The sequence below is a fragment of the Triticum aestivum genome, chromosome 5B (genome assembly GCF_018294505.1).
Source record: "Triticum aestivum cultivar Chinese Spring chromosome 5B, IWGSC CS RefSeq v2.1, whole genome shotgun sequence".
NCBI lineage: Eukaryota > Viridiplantae > Streptophyta > Magnoliopsida > Poales > Poaceae > Triticum > Triticum aestivum.
This window is the reverse complement of record NC_057807.1, coordinates 345,256,481-345,272,483: the sequence shown is the minus strand read 5'-3', so window position 1 is coordinate 345,272,483 and position 16,003 is coordinate 345,256,481.

Below are 16,003 nucleotides of genomic sequence, written 5' to 3'. Positions count from 1 at the left end.
TTTTGATGAGAAAATTTATTATGATGAAAGCATGCCTCCTATTTATGATGATTATTGTGATGATACGTATGCCATAAAGAATAGACATAACCATGAAACTTGTCCTCATGATTTTAATTTTCAATTGGATTATACTTCACATGATAGTTATTTCTTTGAGTTTGCTCCCACTACTATTCATGAGAAGAAGTTTGCTTATGTGGAGAGTAGTTAAATTTATATGCTTGTGCATCATGAAAATAATGCTTTATGTGATGGTTATATTGTTGAATTCATTCATGATCCTACTCAAAATTATTATGAGGGAGGAACATATGCTTGTAGGAATTGCAATAATATCAAGTTTCCTCTGTATGTGTTGAAAATCTTGAAGCTATGCTTGTTTTACCTTCCTATGCTAGTTGATTCTTGTTCTCATAAGTTGTTTGCTCACAAAATCCCTATGCATAGGAAGTGGGTTAGACTTAAATGTGCTAGTCATATTCTTCATGACGCTCTCTTTATGTTTCAATCCTTATCTTTTATGTGAGCATCATTGAAATCATCATGCCTAGCTAGGGGCGTTAAACTTTAGCGCTTGTTGGGAGGCAACCCAATTTTATTTTTGTTCTTTGCTTTTTGCTACTGTTTAGTAGTAAATAATTCATCTATCCTGTGTTTATATGTGGTTTTATGTTTTAATCAGTGTTTGTGCCAAGTAGGACCTTTGGGAAGACTTGGGTGAAGTCTATGCGATCTTGCTGTAAAAAACAGAAACTTTTGCGCTCACGAGATTAGCTGCCATTTTTTACTGGAGAGTACTTTTAGGTTGATTCTTTTTGAAGATGATTAATAGACAAATTACTCAGGTCCACCAATTTATTTCAGAATTTTTGGAGTTAAAGAAGTATTCGAATGATACATATTACTACATACTATTCTGTTTTTGACAGATTCTGTTTTCTATGTGTTGTTTGCTTATTTTGATGAATCTATGAGTAGTATCGGAGGGTATGAACCATAGAGAAGTTGGAATAAAGTAGATATTACACCAATATGAATTTAGAATGACTTCACAACAGTAACTAAGTGGTGGTTTTATTTTCTTATACTAATGGTGCTTACGAGTTTTCTGTTGAGTTTTGTATTGTGAAGTTTTCAAGTTTTGGGTAAAGATTTGATGGACTATGGAATAAGGAGTGGAAAGAGCCTAAGATTGGGGATGCCCAAGGCACCACAAGGTAATATTCAAGGACAACCAAGATCCTAAGCTTGGTGATGCCCCGGATGGCATCCCCTCTTTCGTCTTCATTCATCGGTAACCTTACTTGGAGCTATATTTTTATTCACCACATGATATGTGTTTTGCTTGGAGCGTCATTTTATTTTGTTTTGTTTTGCTTGCTATTTGAATAAAATACCAAGATCTGAAATTCTTAATGTTAGAGAGTCTTCACATAGTTGCATAATTATTCAACTACTCATTGATCTTCACTTATATCTTTTGGAGTAGTTTGTCGTTTGCTCTAGTGCTTCACTTATATCCTTTTAGAGCACGACGTTGGTTTTATTTTGAAGAAATTGATGAACTCTCATGCTTCACTTATATTATTTTGAGAGTCTTTTAGAATATCATGCTAATTTGCTTTGGTTATGAATTTAGTCCTAATATGATGGGCATCCAAGAGTATAATAAAAAATTTCATATAAAGTGCATTGAATACTATGCGAAGTTTGATTCCTTATGGTTGTTTTGAGATATGAAGATGGTGATATTAGAGTCATGCTAGTGGAGTAGTTGTGAATTTGGGAGATACTTGTGTTAAAGTTTGTGATTCCTGTAGCATGCACGTATGGTGAACCGTTATGTGATGAAGTCGGAGCATGATTTATTTTTTGATTGTATTCCTTATGAGTGGCGGTCGGGGACGAGCAATGGTCTCTTCCTTATGACTAATAGATTTTTGCAATAGTACTTCGTTTCGATGACTAATAGATTTTTGCAATAAGTATATGAGTTCTTTATGACTAATGTTGAGTTCATGGATTATACGCACTCTCACCCTTCCACCATTGCTAGCCTCTCTTGTTCGCGCAACTTTCGCTGGTACCATACACCTACCATATACCTTCCTCAAAACAGCCACCATACCTACCTATTATGGCATTTCCATAGCCATTCTGAGATATATTGCCACGCAACTTTCCACCATTCCGTTTATTATGACACGCTTCATCATTGTCATATTGCTTTTGCATGATCATGTAGTTGACATCGTATTTGTGGGAAAGCCACCTTCATAATTCTTTCATACATGTCGCTCTTGATTCATTGCATATCCCGGTACACCACCGGAGGCATTCACATAGAGTCATATTTTGTTCTTAGTATTGAGTTGTATTTCTTGAGCTGTAAGTAAATAAAACTGTGATGATCTTCATTATTAGAGCATTGTCCCATGTGAGGAAAGGATGATGGAAGCAATGATTCCCCCACAAGTCAGGATGAGACTCCGGACTTTATGCAAAAATAAAAGAGGCCAAAGGAGCCCAAATAAATAAATAAAAAAGAGGCCAAAGAAGCCCAAATAAAAAATAAAAACAAGAGAAAGAAAAAAAGGGGGGAAAATGAGAGAAAAAGAGAGAAGGGACAATGTTACTATCCTTTTCCACACTTGTGCTTCAAAGTAGCACCATGATCTTCATGATAGGGAGTCTCTTATCTTGTCACATTAATATACTAGTGGGCATTTTTCATTATAGAACTTGGCCTGTATATTCCAATGATGGGCTTCCTCAAAATGCCCTAGGTCTTCGTGAGCAAGCGAGTAGGATGCACACCCACTTAGTTCCTTTTGTTGAGCTTTCATACACTTATAGCTCTAGTGCATCCGTTGCATGGCAATCCCTACTCACTCACATTGATATCTACTGATGGGCATCTCCATAGCCCATTGATACGCCTAGTTGATGTGAGACTATCTTCTCCTTTTTTGTCTTCTCCACAACCACCATTCTATTCCACATATAGTGCTATGTCCATGGCTCCCACTCATGTATTGCATGAAAATTGAAAAGGTTTGAGAACACCAAAAGTATGAAACAATTGCTTGGCTTGTCATCGGGGTTGTGCATGATTTAAATATTTTGTGTGATGAAGATAGAGCATAGCCAGACTATATGATTTTGTAGGGATAGCTTTATTTAGCCATGTCATTTTGAGAAGACATGATTGCTTTGTTAGTATGCTTGAAGTATTATTGTTCTCATGTCAATATTAAACTTTTGTCTTGAATCTTATGGATCTGAACATTCATGCCACAATAAAGAAAATTACATTGAGAATTATGTTAGGTAGCATTCCACATCAAAAATTGTCTTTATCATTTACCTACTCGAGGACGAGCAGGAATTAAGCTTGGGGATGCTTGATACGTCTCCAATGTATCTATAATTTTTGATTGTTCCATGCTATTATATTATCTGTTTTGGATGTTTAATGGGCTTTACTATACACTTTTATATTATTTTTGGGACTAACCTATTAACCGAAGGCCCAACCCAAATTGTTGTCCTTTGCCTATTTCAGTGTTTCGCAGAAAAAAATCAAATGGAGTCCATACGGAATGAAACGCAATCCAGGAGACTTGGAGTAGACGTCAGGGAAGCAACGAGGTGGCCACGAGGGTCCAGGGCGCGCCCTACCCCCCTGTAGCCACAAAAGATCGGGAGTTCCGCCACCGCAAGCCTCTGTAGCCACCAAAAACTAATCGGGACCCTGTTCCGGCACCCTACCGGAGGGGGGATCCCTCACCGGTGGCCATCTTCATCATCCCAGCGCTCTCCATGACGAGGAGGGAGTAGTTCACCCTTGGTGCTGAGGGTATGTACCAGTAGCTATGTGTTTGATCTCTCTCTCTCATGTTCTTGATATGGCACCATCTTGATGTATCACGAGCTTTGCTATTATAGTTGGATCTTATGATGTTTCTCCCCCTCTACTCTCTTGTAATGGATTGAGTTTTCCCTTTGAAGTTATCTTATCAGATTGAGTCTTTAAGGATTTGAGAACACTTGATGTATGTCTTGCATGTGCTTATCTATGGTGACAATGGGATATTCACGTGATCTACTTGTTGTATGTTTTGGTGATCAACTTGAGGGTTCAGTGACCTTGTGAACTTATGCATAGGGGTTGGCACAAGTTTTCATCTTGACTCTTCGGTAGAAACTTTGGGGCACTCTTTGAAGTACTTTGTGTTGGTTGAATAGATGAATCTGAGATTGTGTGATGCATATCATATAATCATGCCCACAGATACTTGAGGTGACATTGGAGTATCTAGGTGACATTAGGGTTTTGGTTGATTTGTGTCTTAAGGTGTTATTCTAGTACGAACTCTATGATAGATCGATCAGAAAGGATAACTTTGAGGTGCTTTCATACCCTACAATAATCTCTTCGTTTGTTCTTCTCTATTAGTGACTCTGGAGTGACTCTTTGTTGCATGTTGAGGGATAGTTATATGATCCAGTTATGTTATTATTGTTGAGAGAACTTGCACTAGTGAAAGTATGAACCTTAGGCCTTGTTTCCTAGCATTGCAATACCGTTTGTGCTCACTTTTATCATTAGTTACCTTGCTGTTTTTATAATTTAAGATTACAAAAACCTTTATCTACCATCCATATTGCACTTGTATCACCATCTCTTCGTCAAACTAGTGTACCTATACAATTTACCGTTGTATTGGGTGTGTTGGGGACACAAGAGACTCTTTGTTATTTGGTTGCAGGGTTGTTTGAGAGAGACCATTGAGGGAGTCCTGGACTAGGGGGTGTCCGGACAGCCGGACTATCATCGTCCGCCGGACTCCAAGACTACGAAGATACAAGATTGAAGACTCCGTCCCGTGTCCGGATGGGACTTTCCTTGGCGTGGAAGGCAAGCTTGGCGATACGGATATGTAGATCTCCTACCATTGTAACCGACTCTGTGTAACCCTAGCCTTCTCCGGTGTCTATATAAACTGGAGGGCTTTAGTCCGTAGTACACAACAACCATTACAACAATCATACCCTAGGCTAGCTTCTAGGGTTTAGCCTCCTTGATCTCGTGGTAGATCCACTCTTGTACTACCCATATAATCAATATCAATCAAGCAGGAGTAGGGTTTTACCTCCATCGAGAGGGCCCGAACCTGGGTAAAAACATCGTGTCCCTTGTCTCCTGTTACCATCCGCCTAGACGCACAGTTCGGGACCCCCTACCCGAGATCCGCCAGTTTTGACACCGACATTGGTGCTTTCATTGAGAGTTCCTCTGTGCCGTCACCGATAGGAAGGATGCCTCCTCCCGTCTTCAAGGACGGTATTTTCGCCAAAGGAGCCTTGGCCGCCGGCCAAACTGTCCGGCTAGGTGGTTTTCTTATGACTGCCTGTCCGGCCACCGCTTCGACAATGACCTCTCAAGTCGTCAAAAGCAATCTTCACGTGTCAGGACCCCGACTCAATGCCACATCGATCTAGCATGTAACACCTCATATCACTTTGCGGCCTCATGCACGGTATTCCCACGGGTGTCGCCTTACCTTTGCCCGGGACCGTTTGCGCCTTTTGGCACACGTATATGACAGTGTCGCTAGCATCCATATGATAAGGAGCCCGGGCTGACATGGCTAGTCGTAAACCCAAAGTGGCACAGACTTACAGGGACAGGCATCCATGACCCAGCATCGAACGTGTCGGTCATCAGCGAGCGAATCCAGGCTGTAGCACTGGGCTAGCAGGACTCCGGTGAACCGGGCTGTAGCGGGCTAACAGGACTCCGGTATTCATCGCGTGACATTTCCCCGAAGGGACAGACACAGGAACGAAGAAGGACACATGCCGGCCAGCCTAAGTGTTCCGGAGCAGTAGCAAGCTACCATGGCTCAGTGAAACACTAGGAGACATTTCCCGGTAAGAGAGGCTACTAATGATAAACAACTAGATGGTCAGATCCGACACATACCAAGCATTTCAATAACATACACACAATATGCTCGATATGTGCAAATACAGCATAGCATCACAACATGACTCTATGACTCAAGTAATTTATTCATTAGGCTCCGAGGAGCGAGATATTACAAACATGGGTCTCATGACCCAACACTCAGAGCATACAATCAAAGCACAAGCGGAAGCTATCATGTCTGAGTACAGACATCTATAAATGAAAAAGGCTGAAAAGCCTGACTATCTACCAGATCCTGCCGAGGGCACAAGATCGTAGCTGAGGTAACAAGCTAAACGTCGAAGACCACGCGGAATTACTAGTGAGACTGAAGTCTCTCTGCAAAAAACATAAAATAGGCAAACGTGAGTACAAATGTACCCAGCAAGGCTTACATCAGAACTATCTACATATGCATCATTATCAACAAAGGGATGGTGGGGTTTAACTGCAGCAAGCCAGCTTTGACTCGGTGGCTATCCTAAACTACGACTGCAAGCGACTCTTTTGAGGTGGCGCACACGAGTCCACATATTCACCATATCAATACACCACTATGGATACGCTCCCGTCTCCCTACGAGAACGCCATCCATAGCACTCATGCTTATCTTGCGTATTTTAGAGTATCCACTTTCACTTGTCTATGAACTGATATAAGCAACCCAGAAGTCCTTTTCCGCGGACACGGCTATTCGAATAGATCATATTAACCCTGCAGGGGTGTACTTCTTCACACACGCTCTCACCACTTACCGCCGTTTACACGACATGTACTCGGCAACCTTCAAGCGGAAGCCCAACGTGGGTGTCGGCCACGGCCTGCCTAAACACTCAAGTCTCTAGTCCAGGTTTATCGCCTATTCGGGTTCCATCCATGAGGAGATCCGGCCGGAGTTTCGCTCACAGCCCCAAACGATGTGAACAGGGTTCCGTGACACCAAACGGGCGCCCGGTTTACCCGGCCACGTGCCTACTGCATCACAGCCCACCCCTACGGTCAGCGCTGCGCACGGCCTCCAGTATACTACAAACACCAGAAACTACTTGCAACTCCTGGACAGAGGACAAGGGTGATCAAGAAGCCGAGAGGGTCCATTGGTTTCGGGCCCAATGCGTGGTAGTAGCTGAATCATGGATCACAAACACAGAACTCAGTTCCTGAGGACGGCTTCAATGAGACAACCCACCATGTACTCCTACATGGCCTCTCACCGCTACCTTTACCAAAACGTGTTCACACGCTTAGCTCACACACCGTAGGACATGTTCACACACCTCTGATTCATCCCGGATGAATGAGACCTGACTCGACTCTAAGCAGTAGCAGGCATGACAAACAAGCATGAATGAGTAGGCACAACAGGGCTCAAACAACTCCTACTCATGCTAGTGGGTTTCATCTATTTACTGTGGCAATGACAGGTCATGCAGAGGATAAAGGGGTTCAACTACCGCAGCATGTAACAGTTGAATCGGTGTTGTCCTAATGCAGTAAAAGAGAGCAGGAGCGAGAGAGTAGGATTGTATCGAAATGAACAAGGGGGGTTTTGCTTGCCTGACACTTCTGAAGATAGCATTGAGTCTTCATCAGTGTCAATGATCACATCATCGGTATCACCTCTATCGAGAGGGGACAAATACCGGCAACACAGAAGGGAACACAATCAATGCAATGCACAATATGATGCATGATCATGACATGGCAAAATGAATGTGTTTTGGGCTAATGCAACTAGCAACAGATTAAATGAAGTTGGTTTGAATACAAGATTCAAATTCAAACTCCATATGTGATTATTCAAATGCCATTTAATTGATTTGTGCTAAACAGCAGCTATAAGTTGTTCTAACATGCATGAAAATGGTACAGATGGATTCCTTGAATTTTTCTGATAATTTTTCATATATAATTTATTTAATTTGGAGTTACGGTTAATTTTCTATGATTTATAGAAGTTTTAGCTATTTTCTGAAATTATTAAATCATTTAAGATTTATTTAAATTCCAGAAAGGAATTATTGCGTCATCATGACCTCATAGTGACGTCAGCAGGTCAACGGGCGCCGTCCAGGTCAACCTGACCTGTGGGCCCTGCGTGTCAGTGTCTGGACTAACTAACCTAATTAAAATTAACCCTAACTAACTTAGTTAGCCGGGCGGGGCCCGCATGTCAGTGAGTCAGTGGCTTAACTAAAATAGTTATTAAATTAACCAAAAGTTAGCAGGGGACGGGCCCACACGTCGGTGACCCAGGGGGGTCAAATCCCTGGTCAACTGGGCTAATCCACCGGCGTCTAACCGCCGGCAACGACCAGACGCGGCGGTGGCTCGCCGGAATGGTTGCTCCGGCGCCCATTCGACGCGCGGAGGGGTTCTACAGGGAGCTCGAGCTCGTGCGCATCCAATGGAGCACGCCAGAGGAGCTGGGGTGGCCTGAGTCAACAGCGGCGAGCTCCAAGGCGGCGGCCGGAGTTCGGGCACCTGCGGGTTTGGCGTTGTGGTGCTCGGGAGGGGAAGCTGGTGGGTTCTACGTGCTCCTGGTGAGGTTTGGAGCACGGTGGTGTGCCCGGCTTTGAGCCACGGTGGCTCTGGCCACGACAGTGACGAGGCACGGCGGCGGCGAGCTCTCGGGTCTGGTGGAAGCAATGGCTAGAGCGGCCAAACGGCATGGGAAGAAGAGGGGAACGGGTCAGCGGCTCACCGCGAGTCCAACGAGCGCGGGGGCGAGGCCGGGGACGCTCTGTGGGCGGCGAATCAAGCGACGACGGCCGTCGGTGCAGAGGAAGAAGATGGCGTCGGTGACGGCGCTCCAGGGCGTCCGACGTCTTGTGGCTCCGTGGTAGGGACGGGGACGTCACGGTGGAGCTCGGGGGCGCGTCGGAGAGGCGAGGGGGAGGCGGTGGCCGCGGTGGCTCTCGTCGGTGGCGATGGCTGCGTTCGGGTTCGGGCGAGAGAGAGGGAGCAGAGGGGCGGGGCCTCGAGGAAGAGTGAGAGGGGTCCGAGGGGGTGGCGTGGCGCACCTAGCGACGTCCAGGAGCAAGCGGCAAGCATGAGGTGGCCGGTGCGTGCGCGCGCGCGTCGGGCACACGCCCTCCTGCCTACTGGCAGGAGGTTGAAGACGGTGGCGACAGCGGTGGGCTGGGCCGCACAGTGCTGGACCAGCACAGGAGCTGGGCCGGCTCTGGTGGGCTGCACGGGTGAGGCCAGGTAACTTCCTTCTCTCTCTCTCTTTTATTTCTATTTCAGTTCTGTTTTCTTTTATTTAATCTGTTTTGCCACTGTTTTGAATTTAAAAATAATTCAAACAATGCCAAAAACTCCTCTGAAAATATTTATGCTGCTTAATGGACTTTTCCAAAAGCACATAAAATGTTTTCAGGGTATTTGGAAATATATTCTATACAAGTTATGAATATAGTTCCAAATGCAAATAAAGTAATGATTTAAATTCAATGCTCAAAATATTCCTCAAAAATGTTCATTATTTTTGGTTTGGTGCAAAACCCTTGCCAAAATATAACCAACATTATTTAAGGCCATTTTGAAAACATTGAATGCATTTTCCAGGGTTCTTTGCCCCTCTTTTATTTAAGTTTTTGAGGCTTCCAAAATTCCCTCAGTTCAAATTTCAGAATTTAAACATGATGCACACATGAGGTCTAGCCTAGTGCATAACAGGACCAGGGATGTGACAACTCACCCCCACTAAACAAGAATCTCGTCTCGAGATTCAAGCGTAGGGTAGGATGAAGGGGAAACGCAAACTAGTACAATCTTCACGATCCAGGTTGCACTTCAAATGAACGTTGATTTGAACACCATCTTTGTCTTGTCGTCTTGCTCTGAGAACTCCAGCTAATCATGACAAGAAGAGGAAAGGAAAACTCTAGAAGGATCGGTCTTCTCGAAGGTCGAACAACTCAGGATTAACTCCCGGAATGTGACATAGCAACATCTCTCGAGCTGAGAGACGAAGCACACCTCTAGAGGAATGGAGTGGAACAGATGACGAGGTTCACTAGGTAGACAACAATTCCACACCTAAGAAGGTGGTAAACGATTGTCAACGTAGCGAGGAGTTGAGTTGCCATGATACCACGACGAAACATCCTGGAGGAGGGTGATTCGTAGATTATTACCTTAAGTGGCAAAAAGAATTACCTTTGATTCAGAGATCATTGAAAACCTTTATACCAGCCTAAGGCAATTCACAACGATCGTTTGGAGGGGGTCGGTAGAATGTCATACTCGGACTTGGATGATGTGGATTACCTTGTTGAAGACAACGCAATGGATGATTTTTGCTTATCACCGGAAATGGAAGGGACCCATGGTAGAATGGCACATTGGCGGTGCAAGCTGGGAACAAAATGCAAATGCTGGGAATGATTCTAGTAACTGGGGAGAGGCTCAACAATAGAGAGTTATTCCACTATTGGAATGGTTATAGCATTGCCGAGGAAACTGAGAGCGCTATACAGTTAATGCCGATGATTAAACCTAGCACTTGCGCGTGCTCTCAAGAACTTGAGCAATTCCATAATCATCAAGGTTTTACCAGCATCCGTGTCAAGGGTCCGGTAACACAACTTGCTACCATGATGAATGATGATGGATGATGCAGATGCAAAGGAAGATAACACCTTCTCAGATTTCACCTTAGCGAGGCCAAGCAAATAAAATCTGGATGATCGACCGAGAGACATTTAGCACTCCGCTTCTAATGTTCTCCTTGATGTGCTAGCGTAATCCACCCATAGATATGGTTTGATATCTAGAACATCAAGTAAAAAGGTCGGACTTCGGAACACAGAAATCCATAGGGGCAACTAGGGAGTAATCCTACGAAATCCCTATGGGGAGGTGGCCAACTTCCTCAAACAAGATACTATAATAATAGGTCTACCGGATGGGTGTGTTGGCCACGACATCCACCCTGCCGGTTATTGAGAGACCAATATTATAATTCTTGGGAAATGTTCCAACCATCACATCTGCTTGAGATTCAGATCTTGTTGGTGTCAGGATATCCCAGACTCATCAAGTCTAGAAAGAAAAATGAAAGTTTGCAACACAAATCGACGAGATAATGTTGCGGGATTCTCGGGGAGTGAGCTACGATAGTAAGCTCTAAAACATGAGCTGGTTCTGCTAAAAACATGCGAACACGTTGTCCCAGACAAGCATGGCCACGTAGCAGTCTTATAATTAAACACTACCGAGTTCAGGTGGAGAACCATCATCGAGGATATCGAAGTCTTTACGCCAGTCCATGGATTAGATCCCAAGCATAGACTTCTTTTCCTTGAACAAGTCAATCAGTGGCTTAGTGTGCTAGGGACACATATAGAATGAAGGTTGCAAGTCTCCAGACTACAGAATACTTCGCACGTGTGCATGACTGATTTGGGATGATTCCAAAGGAAACAAAACAATCTTTCTCAAATTCACGGCGGCAACTTTCACCAAATGCACGTGTATAAGAGGAAGTCACTCCTTTCATCAAACAAATACTTCATGAGCTAGCATGAAGAAAATGCTTTCAAAAGTTTCCAACACTAGCTTAATGTTCAACAACATCATGGAGGAGATAAGGATGTTGCCAATGGGCTCAACAACAATTCATCTAGGTTTCCTTTTAAAAGGAATTCCATACACGGTGATAGCATTGGTCAGACCAAAGATGTAATGGTGTATGCTCGAGGGATCAACCACGAATAAGACAACATTACGAGCATCGTTGGTACTGATTTGATTTGACGATAGCCCACACTCAAATCAAAGGATTGATAAGACAATAGGTCCAGCAACTGATCACAAGGACCAATCGATGAAGATATCATCTTTCTTCAGCACACCCTACACAAGAATATCCCTTTGGAACGAACTAAGTCAGGCAAGCTTTTATCTTCCAACTCTCCAAGTTGTTGTCTAGCTTAACCAACTAGCTCAGGGATATCTAACACCGATTTTGGAGAGAAGGTGGTTCACAAGAACCCAACTTGATCACGAGATCAACATAGCGGTCAGGCGACAACCTGGTGATACTTCCGAGAAGAAATTTGGAATATCATGAACCACCGGTATGTTACTAAGCTCGAGAACAATCTTACTTTTCAGGGCAAGACGATATGATCAAATAAGCAAGGATTGGCACTATCCTAACTCACTGATCGGAGAGTGCACCAGAAATAAGGACTAGGTAGCACAATCAACCTTAGGGTGACGATTCAATAATCAACACGCTAAGAATGAGGTTATCGTCCATTTAACTACCAAGCAATGGAGTTGCTAGCAGTATTGATTTCACACGCCATGATTCATTTGTCGGCATTCCGGTTACAATAACACGGAAACCGAGAAATTATCAATGATGATCAGAAGTATTACTGCGTCAAGAATTCATAAGATGGTGTGCAATTCCCATGATATTCCTGATATAAAGATGGTAATACTTCAAGGTAGAACAGACCAGAAGCTGGATTGGCATTTTGATCTGCGGAATACAATTGCTTTGACCCAATCCTAGATATGGATGAGATTCTGGAGTTTGTTTCTCCTATTCATTCTGAAATAGAATGGCTTGGCGGACCACAAGGGTAATAGGCATCGACGAACGAATGCACGCATACTCTTGACTATCAATTGATAGGCGAGGGTCGGAAACAACTAAGATGGGACAACTCAAAAGAACATATGATTTTCTGAGTTGTGGATGCATGGATTAGCATGTCGAACGAAGTTCAACATATTTCTTCCGGATAACCCATGCAGAAAGGTAGAACTGGCAGAGCCACAATATATAATGGAGAACTCATCAAGAATAATCCTGTTGTGATATTTCAGTTCAACGAGGAACTTCTGCCATAAGTAGTTCATGGTATTTGGAAGAAGAAGATACCACGGACTTCAAGGACTATCGCAAAGGTTACTAATATCCTAAAGGCACTAGCAATTACTATCAACATGAAGTAGGTAGAGTGAATCTCGGGTTCAAACCCAGGAGTAGAATACCTACTACTAAGTAGCATCACGGGATGCTTTCGAGAATGATGGCCAGAATCATCACACTGGGAACACAAATCATGGCTAAATTACTAGATGATCCCCTAAGACACCTAGGGTCCATAATAATAATCTCCAACATATATGTCAAGGTAACAGAAGTACCTCAACTCACTGATTAGTGTGGTTAATCTGGCCATAAGGAACATTGAAACGGGAAGAAAGGATTTGCAAATGCATCAGACTATTTAGAAACCTGGATGACTCGGACAGCATAACGGCTGTAATGCTCAGAAAAGATTTGAGACATTCACAAAAATGGTGGCATAACCACTCAGAGGCACAATATCAAGGTTTCGAGATCAACAATTAACATACGGAAGTAGTAGGAACTGAACTGAGCTTAAATCCAACAATCTATAAGTCTACGGATTAGTAACACGTGATCCTATAGAAAGAAGAGATAGCTAGTTCTTAATCCCCGTAGGAAAGATAAGATGACTCAGATCAGAAGGGCATGAGGTATAAGGAGTAAAAAGAGCCTTACGTTCCATCCCACAATCAATTCCCTTATATAACTAAAGAATTTCTAGACTCAACTTCGACCAGTTTGGCTTGGTAATCCTACAGGCAGTCAAGCTCTGATACCAACGCTGTCAGGACCCCGACTCAATGCCACATCGATCTAGCATGTAACACCTCATATCACTTTGCGGCCTCACGCACGGTATTCCCACGGGTGTCGCCTTACCTTTGCCCGGGACCGTTTGCGCCTTTTGGCACACGTATATGACAGTGTCGCTAGCATCCATATGATAAGGAGCCCGGGCTGACATGGCTAGTCGTAAACCCAAAGTGGCACAGACTTACAGGGACAGGCATCCATGACCCAGCATCGAACGTGTCGGTCATCAGCGAGTGAATCCAGGCTGTAGCACTGGGCTAGCAGGACTCCGGTGAACCGGGCTGTAGCGGGCTAACAGGACTCCGGTATTCATCGCGTGACATTTCCCCGAAGGGACAGACACAGGAACGAAGAAGGACACATGCCGGCCAGCCTAAGTGTTCCGGAGCAGTAGCAAGCTACCATGGCTCAGTGGAAACACTAGGAGACATTTCCCGGTAAGAGAGGCTACTAAAGATAAACAACTAGATGGTCAGATCCCACACATACCAAGCATTTCAATAACATACACACAATATGCTCGATATGTGCAAATACAACATGGCATCACAACATGACTCTACGACTCAAGTAATTTATTCAATAGGCTCCGAGGAGCGAGATATTACAAACATGGGTCTCATGACCCAACAATCAGAGCATACAATCAAAGCACAAGCGGAAGCTATCATGTCTGAGTACAGACATCTATAAATGAAAAAGGCTGAGAAGCCTGACTATCTACCAGATCCTGCCGAGGGCACAAGATCGTAGCTGAGGTAACAAGCTAAACGTCGAAGTCCACGCGGAACTACTAGTGAGACTGAAGTCTCTCTGCAAAAACATAAAATAGGCAAACGTGAGTACAAATGTACCCAGCAAGACTTACATCAGAACTATCTACATATGCATCATTATCAACAAAGGGATGGTGGGGTTTAACTGCAGCAAGCCAGCTTTGACTCGGTGGCTATCCTAAACTACGACTGCAAGCGACTCTTTTGAGGTGGCGCACACGAGTCCACATATTCACCATATCAATACACCACTATGGATCCGCTCCCGTCTCCCTACGAGAACGCCATCCATAGCACTCACGCTTATCTTGCGTATTTTAGAGTATCCACTTTCACTTGTCTATGAACTGATATAAGCAACCCAGAAGTCCTTTTCCGCGGACACGGCTATTCGAATAGATCATATTAACCCTGCAGGGGTGTACTTCTTCACACACGCTCTCACCACTTACCGCCGTTTACACGACATGTACTCGGCAACCTTCAAGCGGAAGCCCAACGTGGGTGTCGGCCACGGCCTGCCTAAACACTCAAGTCTCTAGTCCAGGTTTATCGCCTATTCGGGTTCCATCCATGAGGAGATCCGGCCGGAGTTTCGCTCACAGCCCCAAACGATGTGAACAGGGTTCCGTGACACCAAACGGGCGCCCGATTACACCGGCCACGTGCCTACCGCATCACAGCCCACCCCTACGGTCAGCGCTGCGCACGGCCTCCAGCATACTACAAACACCAGAAACTACTTGCAACTCCTGGACAGAGGACAAGGGTGATCAAGAAGCCGAGAGGGTCCATTGGTTTCGGGCCCAATGCGTGGTAGTAGCTGAATCATGGATCACAAACACAGAACTCAGTTCCTGAGGACGGCTTCAATGAGACAACCCACCATGTACTCCTACATGGCCTCTCACCGCTACCTTTACCAAAACGTGTTCACACACTTAGCTCACACACCGTAGGACATGTTCACACACCTCTGATTCATCCCGGATGAATCAGACCTGACTCAACTCTAAGCAGTAGCAGGCATGACAAACAAGCATGAATGAGTAGGCACAACAGGGCTCAAACAACTCCTACTCATGCTAGTGGGTTTCATCTATTTACTGTGGCAATGACAGGTCATGCAAAGGATAAAGGGGTTCAGCTACCGCAGCAAGTAACAGTTGAATCGGTGTTGTCCTAATGCAGTAAAAGAGAGCAGGAGCGAGAGAGTAGGATTGTATCGGAATGAACAAGGGGGTTTTGCTTGCCTGGCACTTCTGAAGATAACATTGAGTCTTCATCAGTGTCAACGATCACATCATCGGTATCACGTCTATCGAGAGGGGACAAATACCGGCAACACAGAAGGGAACACAATCAATGCAATGCACAATATGATGCATGATCATGACATGGCAAAATGAATGTGTTTTGGGCTAATGCAACTAGCAACAGATTAAATGAAGTTGGTTTGAATACAAGATTCAAATTCAAACTCCATATGTGATTATTCAAATGCCATTTAATTGATTTGTGCTAAACAGCAGCTATAAGTTGTTCTAACATGCATGA